Here is a 12,676-nt window from a genome sequence, read left to right as displayed (position 1 = left end):
CTGTAAGAAAGGTGATATCGTAGACATCAAGGGAATGGGTACTGTTCAAAAAGGAATGCCCCACAAGTGTTACCATGGCAAAACTGGGAGAGTCTACAATGTTACCCAAAGAAGCCAAAGAGAAAGGTACCTGGGTTCAACTGAAGCGCCAGCCTGCTCCACCCAGAGAAGCACACTTTGTGAGAACCAATGGGAAGGAGCCTGAGCTGCTGGAACCTCTTCCCTATGAATTCATGGCATCATAGGTGTTTTAAAAAAAATAATAAATAAAAGACCTCTGGGCTGAAAAAAAAAAAAAAAATTAGCTGGGCGTGGTGTCAGGCACCTGTAGTCCCAACTGCTCGGGAGGCTGAGGCAGGGAAGTTGCGTGAACCCGGGAGGCGGAGCTTGCAGTAAGCCGAGATCGTGCCACTGCCCTCCAGCCTGGCGATAGAGTCAGACTCCGTCTCAGGGGGGAAGAAAAAAACAAGATGCTTAAGGATTCAGCATTTGAACTCAGGCTGCCTGACTCTGGGAGGCCTTTCCTGGGCCTGCTCTGTGGGCGGGTGGAGAAGCTTGAGATTCGGTACAGCCTCCCCTACAGAAGGACATTAAGCAGAGAGGAGTCAACCCTGAGGGGCGAGGCGGGGAGGAGCAGGGCTGCACCTCAGCTGGCAATCCTCTGTGCTTCCTCGCTCTGATGAATTATTCATACCCACGACCAGGCAGCAGATGAATAATGCAGGAGCAGAAGCCCTGGCTGGGCCCCGCTTCCAGCTGACCGGTTGCACTGCCACCTCCGGAAAAGAATCCCAGCAGGGCGTAGCGGGCAGGCCTGCCCAGGGCGGTGCCCGGGACCTCTGAAATCCAGCTACGCTCAGCACACCAGGCTGGCTGCCTGGCTGCAAACATCCCAGGAAGGAGAGCTGTTTGCAGTTTCCATTATTTTTCTGTCTAGGGGGTCCGTTTTGCGGTCAGCACAAAGGCAGCATGTGAACCTGGGCCAACTCCAAGAGCTGGAATTCCTGCCCCGGGACAGGGGTGCGAGAGGCCTCACAGCTTCCCGGGGTCCCTGCCTTCTCCCACTTCCTCCAGGCCTAGAGTTGGGGTGGAGACCCGGGAGAACCCAGGGTGTTAATGTTGCTTGTGAGTAGAAGTTTCCATCCAAGCGGCTCTGAGACACCCACTTGGCTCTCCTCCAACCCTGGGAAGGTTCTAGAAGGTTCCAACATCCCCCAGAATTGCACTGTTGAGCCACGCCCACCCTGCCCCTCCAACTTCCTCCCTCCCACACAAAGGTCATGTTTTCCACCTGGGCCACAGCCTTGCTGTGACCACACTGGACGTGGGGTGCAGGCCTCTTCTGCTGTGAGACCCCCCAGACTTATCTGGGGTTTCTCTTATCCTCTTAGTTTCTCAGTACTGCCTGGATGTTCTCAGTTTGTTACAATAAATTCTAGGATGAAGAAAGAAACGAACAGAGAGGGAGGGAGGGTTATTTTTAGAGGTGAGATAAGGGACCCACTGGCAGAGGTCAAGCCTGGAAGTGCCTCTCAGCTCCATGGCTCTGCCTTTCTGGGACTGCAGGAAAGCCAGCCCCCGACAAGGAACACTGAGAGCAGAAGCTACCTCAGGCATCTGATCAGAGCTGGTCCAACTATTTATTTATTTATTTATTTATTTATATTTTTGAGACGGAGCCTCACTCTGTTGCCAGGCTGGAGTGCAGTGGCATGATCTCGGCTCACTGCAACCTCCGCCTCCCAGGTTCAAGCGATTCTCCTGCCTCAGCCTCCCGAGTAGCTGGGACTACAGGAGCCTGCCACCATGCCCGGCTAATTTATGTATTTTTAGTAGAGACGGGGTTTCACCATATTGGCCAGGCTGCTTTTGAACTGCTGACCTTGTGATCGGCTCACTTCGGCCTCCCAAAGTGCTGGGATTACAGGCTGGTGATCGCCCCGGCCTGGTCCAACTTTAAATTGCATACAAAGCACCTGAGGGTCTTATGAAAGGGCTGATTCTGATTGATTGAGGCCAGGGTGTGGCCTGAGTGTTCTGACAGCTCCAGGTGATGCCCATGTTGATGGTCCGTGGACCACACTTTGAGTAGCAACAGCCTCTAGAGTCCAGACTGGTGGGGCCCAGGCTTGAGTGTCCACTGGGATCACCTGGAAGGCTTTTAAAACTCTGGTGTGCAAGCCACACCCAGACCAATTAAGCCAGATTCACTAACAGTGGCACCCAGGTAGTAGGATTTTTTTTATTTTTTATTTTTTTTGAGACAGAGTCTCACTCTGTCACCCAGGCTGGAGTGCAGTGGTGCGACCTCAACTCACTACAACCTCCACCTCCTGGATTCAAGCGATTCTCCTGCCTCAGCCTCCCAAGTAGCTGGAATTACAGGCACCCGCCACCAGGCTCAGCTGATTTTTGTAGTTTTAGCAGAAGACGGCGTTTCGCCATGTTGGCCAGACTAATAGCGAATTCCTGACCTCAGGTGATCCACGTGCCTCGGCCTCCCAAAATGCTGGGATTGCAGGTGTGAGCCACTGTGCCTGGCCGGTAGGAGGATTTTTTTTAAACATCTCAGGTGATTCCAGTGTGTGCTCAGGCTTGAAAAGCCTGCTCCAGGCTGACTCCCTCCTTTACACAGGGAGACTGAGATCCAGAGGGAGTCTGGGAGCTGCCCGAGGTCACATAGCCAATGCGTGAAAGGCTTGGGACCGGGCCAGGTGTTACTGGTTCCTGGACACAGGGGACTGTCTCCTGTTTTGCATCAAGGAACGGGAAGGAGGCGAGGTAGGGCTGGGCCTGGAGGAGATCAGAACATCACGGTCAGCCTGGGGGATGGGAGGAGCTGCCTGCTGAGCCCCAGGACGCGGCCTTTTGTGTGTCCTGCTCTCTGTCGGGCCTCCCACAGCCCTGTTTACAGACAGGGAGCCAGAGCGCCCAGGTCCCAGAAGCAGCCACAGAAGCCTCTGCACGGTGAGAGCCTCACTTTCCCCTTACATGTTCTCCTCCCAACCTGCTTTTAAATTTCTGAAATCGGTGTCTGACAAATGATCCCAAAGAAACTTCAGGCCCGCGTGCCTGCTGTAAAAGGGCATGGCTGTCGTGGACAGAGAGTGTGTAGAAGGGGCCGGCTCACCTGAGTGTGGCTAAGTTGCTGACATTACACTGGTGGCATTTCACCTTAATGATCTCCAGGTGGCCGGGCGCAGTGGCTCATGCCTGTAATCCCAGCACTTTGGGTGGCCTGAGGTCAGAAGTTCGAGACCAGCCTGGCCAACATGGTGAAACCCTGTCTCCAAAAATACAAAATTTAGCCAACGTGGTGGTGGGTGCCTATAATCCCAGCTACTTGGGAGGCTGAGGCAGGAGAATCGCTTGAACCTGGGAGGGCAGAGGTTGCAGTGAGCTGAGATCACACCACTGCACTCCAGCCTGGGCAACAAGAGCGAAACTCCATCTCAAAAAAAGAAAAAAAATGTGTAAGTATACGTGTATATCATATTTTTCAGTTCAATCAATGTTTGTTTTGAAGCTTGTCAGCTTCAACATATTGGTCAGGTTGGTCTCAAACGTGGTCTCAGGTGATCCGCCCACCTCAGCCTCCCGAAGTGCTGGGAGCAGTTATAGGATGTGGAGACGGTCAACTCCCTTGGCACAGCTGGAGAGGCCCCTGTCACCACAGCATGCTTCTCAGGGACTGTCCTGCTCTACTGGCTACTGACTGTATGATCTCAGCTAAGCCCCTGGCTGGCTCCTGACTCTATGACCTCAGCTAAGCCCCTAGATCTCTCTGGATCTCTCTGAGTTTTATTTCTTCCCAGGAAAAGGGGAGGATCCCTCGTGGAAGTGTTGTGAGGATTAAATGAGGTAATTTCAGCAGAGCAGGGAGCCCGGCACCTGGCATGCAGGAAGCGGTGCTGTGGTCTCCAGTCTGGATGGAAGGAGCTTTCACTCACAGGAAGCCTGCAACCCGGAGGCTCCTGGTGTCTGGGGCCCTCCCTCCTCCCTTCTACAGAGTTGGCCTCAGCACCTGCTACATGCCAGGCCCCGTACTACACCCCGGGGATGCAGACATGTAGGACAGCCTTCTTGGACCATGCGACTCTGATCTAAAGGAAACGCGCTAGGCAGGCAGAGCATTGGTTGTTGGGGGTGGTAGTGAGTGTCTCAGTGGTGAGGCCAGCAGGGTGGCGAACCTGGTGGTCTAGGGACTGTCCAGGAGGTCTGGGAGTCAGGAGCAGGGACATGGCTCGGCTCACTGCAGCTCCAACTTCTCTGGCTCCAGTGATCCTCCCACCTCAGCCTCCTGAATAGCTGGGACCACAGGTGTACACCACCACGCCTGGCTGATTTTTAAATGTTTTGTAGAGACAGAGTCTCATTATGTTGCAGGCTGGTCTCGAACTCTTGCCTGCCCTCTTCTCTCCAGGCCTGAGATCTATGCAGAAAGGACTAAAGGGAGATGGGACTGGCATTACCACTTATTTTACAGTTGGACAAACTGAGTCCTGGAGGGCACAAGTGACTTGCCCAGAGGAACGCCTCGAGTTGGCCACGAAATGTGCCAGGTTCCCAGTGCCCAGCCTCAGCCTGACCCTGGGGCCACAGGCAGAGTGGACTGCTCACCCCCTTATTGTTTGGAACCCCCTTGACCCCCGCAGCACAAACACACAGGCCGGAGGCGAGCGTGCACATTCAGGTTTATTTCTTTCCATGCTGAGACACACAGCAGTGTCACTGGTGTAGGCAGTGTGAGGGGTGGGTCTTGCTACTCCTTGTGGGACACAGGGAGAGGCTGGGTTAGTGCCTTAAGCCGGGCCACTGTGTTCATGCAGGTCAGCAGGGCCACTGACCCCTCTGGCCTCCAGGTGGTGTGGGGCAGGGGCTGCGGGGACCCTCCGTCCAGGTCCCCTGGTGTCCAGAATGGCTTTTTCCTCCAGGGCCGGAGCCCTCCTCCTGCTGTGCTCTGTGGGCCTCCGCCGCCTCCACACACCTTGGGGGCCTCTGAGCTCTGTCCCCGGCGTCCAAGGAAACTCTCAAGTCATCCTCGCCTGCCTGGAAGAGCGCCCTGGCTGTGCCCATTCCTGGGGCATCTGCAGTGGCTTCCCCTAAGCAGGGCCTTTGGCTGTCCTGGGTTCTGAGCGTGAACAAGCATGGGTGTGTGTGTGTGTGTGGAGGAGTGCATGGCGGAGCCTATTTGTGCGGGTGTGAAAGGGCATGTGTGCGCTCCGAGGGCACCTACGGTCCCTTCGGGTATCACGTTCCTCTCGTGACAATCCCTCAACCATCGGTTCGTTTCTCTCCTCTCCCTGGGTTGCTGAGGCTGAGGACCCCGGGGGCCTGCCGGGAAAACACCCACTCATCATCCTTCCGGAGCCTGTGCAGGGCCAGTTCCATCCACCTCACGTCTCCCCCGTGTCACGTGACTTCACGAGTGACACAAATACTCGGTGCTCACATCCTTCCCCAACAAACAGGGGCGTCGGTTTTGGCCTCAAAGATCCCATTAAGCAAACCCAACCAGTCCCTTTTGTATGTCCAGGAGAGGCTGGAGTTTATTCCGCCGGTGGGGGACTGACGTAGGAACGCCAGCTCCAAAGGACCAACCTGGCACCCCTGAGCCCTGCACCCCTGCCCTCCAGCAGTCACACGGGCTCTGGAAGGCTCAGAGCTGCAGCTGTGCATAGTCCCGGGGCCCGGCCCTGCAGACAGAACCTCTGCAGTGACCTGCTCTTCCCTTCCCCGGGCCTCTGAGGAGGGTAGGGAGAAGAACAAGGGCCCTGGAGATGAGGCAGGAGGGTCCTGATGGGGCACAGAGGATGCTGACTTCAACAGCCTTGGGGCAGCCTGACTGTGGCTGGGAACCCTGCCCATGAAGGCATTGACTCTGGTTGTGATGGTTGTGAGGTGGGGCCTCCTAGGGCAGGAAAGCCTGGAGCACCCCTCTCCAAGGCCTGCGAGCTGCAGTCAGGAGGGTAGGCGGGGGCAGGAGAGGTGCCTGTGGCTGGAGCCTGGGCCAGGGAGAAGTCTAGGGAAAATCATGGGCCTGGAAGGAGGGAAGAGGCCGAGGGCCCCGCTTGGCTCCTTTTGGGGGTCCTATTAGGTCCTAAGACAGGCCGTGGCATCCAGGCCCCAGGCTCTGTGCATGCAAGTATATCCCCAAACCTGGTCCCCCCCACCCTCTGCAGATGGAGTCCTTCAGCTGAGCCCTTCCCTCGGTCTCAGGACCGTCAAACAGACCCCCATAAAAACTCTGGCCCACGCCCTTGCAGGTGGCACAAACGCCCCTGACGGCCTGGGACCCCTTGGAAAGTCCCCCCAGGGTGGTCCCAAAACCTCCTCCAGGGAAGGCCCCTGCTGTTTGTGGATGGCCGGGGGCCCAGGGCCAAGCACAGAGCATAGGGCTAGGCTGGAGGCCTGAAACCAGCACCTGAGCCATACCACACAGGGCCCCGAGCTTGCATCCCGGGCCATTTCGGAGGCCACGGCAGGATGAGAGCTCAGACCTCTGCCCTCCCCACTGGCTGACCTTGGCCAGGTCTGGTCGGTGCCCCGGGCTACAGCAGAAGTAGGAGGAAGAGGCAGATTGGCTTGTCCTGGGAGACATCCTGGGACCAGAGTCCTCTAGAGACGCTTCCAAAGCTGACAAGGTTTGGGAAGAGGCATGCGGGTCATACCGTCCTGGTACCTGTCTTCACAGACACGCCTGCCTCTCAGCACCATCACCTTGCAGCGGAGGATGTCAACTGAGGCGGTTGCCTCCTTCCCGGGAGCTGCACCCTCACAGGTCCCGTGGCGGGTGGCGGGGGGTGTGCCGGACCTGTGCTGAGCACAGCTCCACCTCTGCGCTCAGGGCCCTGGCTGGGATCGCAGCAGGCAGGTGGCACGAAGCATGCAAACAGTCCATTCTCTCCCCGCTTGAGAAAAATACAGAAGATGAGGCTCCAGGTATTTGCTGCTGGTCCGCAGACACAAAGAACTCTGCTGCGTCTCTCCCCGCCGGCGCGTGTCTCGTTTGTGGGGATGGGTTTTTGGCCTCATCCTGGCAGTTTTGCTGCTTGGTAGAACCCAGGAAATTGTGGGAACGAGAAACAAGCCAGAGTGCCGGGGTTGAAATCCCAGGACACGCCCCGGAGAGTAAACCACGTGACCCGTCGGGTTTGCCGTGCTTTCCTTCCTCTCTCCAGGCTTTCCCGTGGGATGGGGGCTGACGATGGGTGACTGGGGAGTTTCCCTCTGAGTTTGTGCTTTTAGAACTTGGGGACAGGGGATGCTTGACAGTCACCACCCCGGCCTCCCGCAGTGTGTGGGGGGTGTGGGTCAGAGCTCTCCCGATGGCCAGGGCCGGCTTCTGCTAGCCCAGCTTCCCGGTTAAGTTTATTTCTTCTGAACTGTAAAGAAAAGAACAGATAAAAGGCAGAACGGGGCTCAGAACCCTGGCTCTTCAGGTCCCTGATTGGAGGATTTGGGTTTCCGGTTCCCAGTGGGAAATGGTAATAGGGATAAGGCTAAGGATTGGGGACCTCTTTGGTTTGGGGGTCTTGGAGAAACTGAACTCCTGCCAATAAGAGGACTGCGGCTTCAGTGACCGGCTCAGGTGGGCACTGGGTTAGAGGTGGGCATGCAACCCTAACTGAGCCAATCTGAATCAGTGCTGAGACTTTCGCTAGGTAACTATTGACGCTTCTTTCCCTGCTTAGTTACTGGACTGATTAAAATGTGTGCCACTCTGGTCGGGTGCAGTGGCTCATGCCTGTAATCCCAGCACTTTGGGAGACCGAAGCAGGCGGATCACTTGAGGTCAGGAGTTCGAGACCTGCCTGGCCAACATGGTGAAATCCTGTCTCTACTAAAAATACAAAAAATTAGGCATGATGGTGCATATCTGTAATCCCAGCTACCTGGGGGGCTGAGGCAGGAGAATCGCTTGAATTGGGAGGTGGAGATGGCTGTGAGCCGAGATCATATCACTGCACTCCAGCCTGGGCAGCAAGAGCGAGACTCTGTCTCGAAAAAAAGTGTGCCTAAAGTCACTCCTAGAGCTCCTGGTGACCATCTTGCCACCAAAGGAACGACCCTGCTGAGGAACAAAGCCAACACAGCGGAAAGCAGAACAAGAGTGTCAAACCAATCACTGTGAACATCTTTTGAGTGTGTGGATACAGCCAGGACTAAGAATGGAACAATCTCTGCTTACATTTCTTACGGAAAGCTAGCAAATTCCCTTTGGCAATTTGAGTTCAGTAGTTGTCACCTTTGGCATTGGAAGAGTCCTGACTAGGCTGGGTGCAGAGGCTCACGCCTGTCATCCCAGTACTTAGGGAGGCCAAGGCAGGCGGATCACCTCAGGTCGGGAGTTCGAGGTCAGCCTGACCAACATGGTGAAACCCCATCTCTACTACAAATACAAAAATTAGCCAGGCGCGGTGGCGGGCGCCTGTAATCCCAGCTACTCTGGAGGCTGAGGCGGGAGATTAGCTTGAATCTGGGAGGTGGAGGTTGCAGTGAGCCAAGATCGTGCCATTGTGTTTCAGCCTGTGCAACAGAGCAAGACTCTGTCTTGGGGGAAAAAATAGTCCTGGCTAAAATAAAAAGTAGCAGCAGGACGGAGACCAAGGCGTCACTGGGTGAGACTGAGGCTAATGTTCTGGGCGGGTGGGCTCCTGCCTTGCTCACACCTGCATGTCAGTCAGACTCCACTCATGGAGGAAACTGACACACGCTCCAATACACACGGCAAGAGAGTGCAGGACCTGGATTCTTTTTTTTTTTATTTTGAGACGGAGTCTCGCTCTGTCGCCCGGGCTGGAGTGCAGTGGCCGGATCTCAGCTCACTGCAAGCTCCGCCTCCCGGGTTTACACCATTCTCCTGCCTCAGCCTCCCGAGTAGCTGGGACTACAGGCGCCCGCCACCTCGCCCGGCTAGTTTTTTGTATTTTTAAGTAGAGACGGGGGTTTCACCGTGTTAGTCAGGATGGTCTCAATCTCCTGACCTTGTGATCTGCCCGTCTCGGCCTCCCAAAGTGCTGGGATTACAGGCTTGAGCCACCGCGCCCGGCCTAGGACCTGGATTTTGAAGCCAGGCACGCTGATTCCAAACCCAAATGCTTCCCTCTCCTAAGTGGCCAGGGTTGCTTGCAGCCCCACAGCTGAACCAGGCTTTCGGCCCCAACCTCAAGCTGAGCACCCCACACTCTAGACCAGTGCCTCCCAACATGGACGGTTAGGCTGGGAGTCTTATTAAAGTCCAGCTTCCAATCCGGTTATCGGGGAGGGGGCCTGGGGTTCTGCATTGACACATTCTGCCATAATCCCGTCGCAGGTCCAGGGAGCACAGTTTGAGCAGCGAGGTCTTCAGGGGAAAAGCTTAGCGTTCACTGAAATAGGCAGAGATCCTTGGGGACTTTCTAATGTTTGTGTATGAAAGGAAGAAAATGGGCAGTTCGGACCTGGATGATCCCCCAAAGTCACCTCGCTAAGCTGCATGGGTTTCTTGAACAGCTGAGAGTCACCTTTGAAAACGGTTCCCCTGGGCCGGGCGCAGTGATTCACGCCTGTCATCCCAGCACTTTAGGAGTCTGAGGTGGGCGGATCACCTGAGGTCAGAAGTTCGAGACCAGCCTGGCCAACATGGTGAAACCCTGTCTCTACTAAAAATACAAAAATTAGTTGGGCATGGTGGTAGGTGCCTGTAATCCCAGCACTTTGGGAGGCCAAGGTGGGCGGATCACCTGAGGTTGGGAGTTCCAGACCAGCCTGACCAACATGGAGAAACCCCATCTCTACTAAAACTACAAAATTAGCTGGGCATGGTGGCGCATCCCTGTAATCCCAGCTACTTGGGAGGCTGAGGTGGGAGAGTCACTTGAACCCGGGAGGCAGAGGTTGCAGTGAGCTGTGATCGCGTCATTGCACTCCAGCCTGGGCAACAAGAGTGAAACTCCGTTTCAAAAATAAAATTAGGGCCGGGCGTAGTGGCTCAAGCCTGTAATCCTAGCACTTTGGGAGGCCGATGAGGGCGGATCATGAGGTCAGGAGATCGAGACCATCCTGGCTAACCTGCTGAAATCCCGTCTCTACTAAAAAAAAAATACAAAACACTAGCCGGGTGTGGTGGCGGGTGACTGTAGTCCCAGCTACTCAGGAGGCTGAGGCAGGAGAATGGCATAAACCCGGGAGGCGGAGCTTGCAGTGAGCTGAGATCTGGCCACTGCACTCCAGCCTGGGCGACAGAGCGAGACTCCGTCTCAAAAAAAAAAAAAAAAATTAATACAAAATAATAAAAAAATTTCCCCTGCTTGGATGACTTCTTTGGGCCACTGATGGGTGCCCACAGAAGGGTCACGTACTTTTTGAATTCCACCATATACACTGCTTGCTTCTGAGGTTCCCCGGCTGGCTGTGCAGGGATTTTAGTGTTTACAAAGCACAGTCACATCCGTTATCTTGGGTGATGCTTACAAAAGCCTCTGTGCTGAAGGCTCTTTCCTTGATACCAGCAAACACTGAGGCTTAGCTAGTCAGGAACCGGCCCGGTCCCAGGCCCATCAGAGCTGAGGCTGGAGCTCCTGGCCGCTGACTCTGAGGCCGTGCACTTTCCACACCCTTGCCATCGATTCACTCTCCGGGCATCAGACAAGTCTGCCAGCCCATCCCCACTCAGCCGGTCCCTGCTGGAAACTGGGTCCCTTTTCTGGAGTGGGAGGATAAGGCCGGGGCCCCCACCGGCCCTTCTCCTTCCCCCAACCCAGCACCTCTGCCCCTGAGGCTGGGTACACCCTTGAGCAGTCCTCCCACCAGGCAAGCTGGTTCCCTCCTCTCCAAGGAGCTGGGTGTCACCTGTGAAGTTGACGGTCACGGCCACCGTGATGATGACAATGCCCATGAGGATGAGGGCAATGCTGAGCAGCCGAGCCAGGCGGCCCAGCCTCCGGGCGCCGTCCACGTTGCCCTGTTGCATGCTACTTCGAGACTGTGGAGAGAGCGTGAAGAGACCCCGGGAACCGGGAAGGCTGTCAGCTTCATGGGCCTCAGCAGGCAGCCCTGGGGCGGTCCTGAGCTTGGGCCTCCATCCTGTCCCCATGACAGCCCACTCTAGGGGAGAGGAAGAGGGGTCCCCATGGAGAAGTGGCCCGGGCCTCTCGTGCTGACCCCTAACCACGCCTATCCCTTACTGGCTGGGGACAGCTGGGAGCAGAACCCAGAAAAGCCTGGCACTTCTCAGGGTGGTGGTGGAGGGGGCGGTGGTGGCAGGTGGTAGGCTAGAGACTGAGGGCCTGAGAAAGTGGACCAGGTCCAGGCCAACTGGTAAGAACAGACAGGCCAGGACCCCCGGACTCCAGCGCAGGGCTCACTTCTGCAGAGGTACTGGGATCAAAGACAGCCCCTGGGCTCTTCCTACAGCCTGACACACCGGCCTCTCCACCCCCACCGCCATAAAAAGAGACATTGTCGGCCGGGCGCAGCGACTCACGCCTGTAATCCCAGCACTTGGAGAGGCCGAGGCGGGTGGATCACGAGGTCAGGAGTTCAAGACCATCCTGGCCAACATGGTGAAACCCCGTATCTACTAAAAATACAACAATTAGCCGGGCGTGGTGGTGCACGCCTGTAGTCCCAGCTACTCGGGAGGCCGAGGCAGGGGAATGGCATGAACCTGGGAGGCAGAGATTGCAGTGAGCCGAGATCGTGCCACTGCCCTCCACCCTGGGTGATAGAGTGAGACTCCGTCTCAAAAAAAAAAAACTGTCTTCACAGCCTCCATTTCCCACCCAAGAATCACATCCTTGTTCAGTCGAGCCCACTTCCCTGATCACACAAAAGCATGAAACGCCTTGTTGCCTGGGGAGACCAGGACTGGTTGGGACCACATGTGGGTTCCCGGGGGTCCCGTTGTATGTGTCACTCCTTCTCAGTGAGCTCTGTTCCTCCTGAACCTAGTGAAAACGGATGAGGGTGAGGACAGAGGTCCTAGGAGGGTCCTGGGGTGACTTGGTAGGAGGTGGGGCCAAGCGTCTCTAAGGGTCCTGTGTCCCCGCCTCCCTAGAACAGGCACATGCAGGAGTTCTCTGATGGTGTGGCTGGTTTCAGGGCCTCAGGGAAGTCTCTTGGTTATTTTATTTTCTGATTATGGCTATTTTCAGAGCCTGGAGAAAGTCCCTTGGTTATTTTATTTTTGGATTATTTGAGGCTCCTGAGTTCAACGTGGAAATGTGGTTAAGTATGATGATGAGTTTTCTTCGTGCCAGGCAGCTTGCTAAATTCTGTACCTAGTTTACCTCATTTAGCCTCGGTCACCCAGGGGGTTTGGCAATGCAGCCGCACCTCCCTGAGGAAGAAACTGAGCCTCAGAGCCCTGCCCCTTCCTCCCTCTCTGCTCTCTTTGCTGGTGGCTTCCTGGGGTCCTTTTTCTTCACTGCTCAGAATTCTAACCAACCTCCACCCAGCCCCGCACTTCATTCCAAGATCCGTCCGGCACAGTGTGATATCATCACACTCAACCTGCGACATCACCAAACTCAACCTGTGCCTTGTGTCTCTCCTCCTCCTTGCCCAGGCCTGAGCTCCTCCCTCTCTGTGACGGCTCCTCTGCCCTCTGTGATAAAGCAGGAGCATCACTATCTTGAATAAACTCTAAGTTTCCCTTGATTAAAAAAACTGCCTAAATCCAGCCACAAAACAT

The sequence above is a fragment of the Piliocolobus tephrosceles genome, chromosome 16 (assembly GCF_002776525.5).
Source record: "Piliocolobus tephrosceles isolate RC106 chromosome 16, ASM277652v3, whole genome shotgun sequence".
Lineage (NCBI taxonomy): Eukaryota > Metazoa > Chordata > Mammalia > Primates > Cercopithecidae > Piliocolobus > Piliocolobus tephrosceles.
This window is presented reverse-complemented; position numbering follows the sequence as displayed.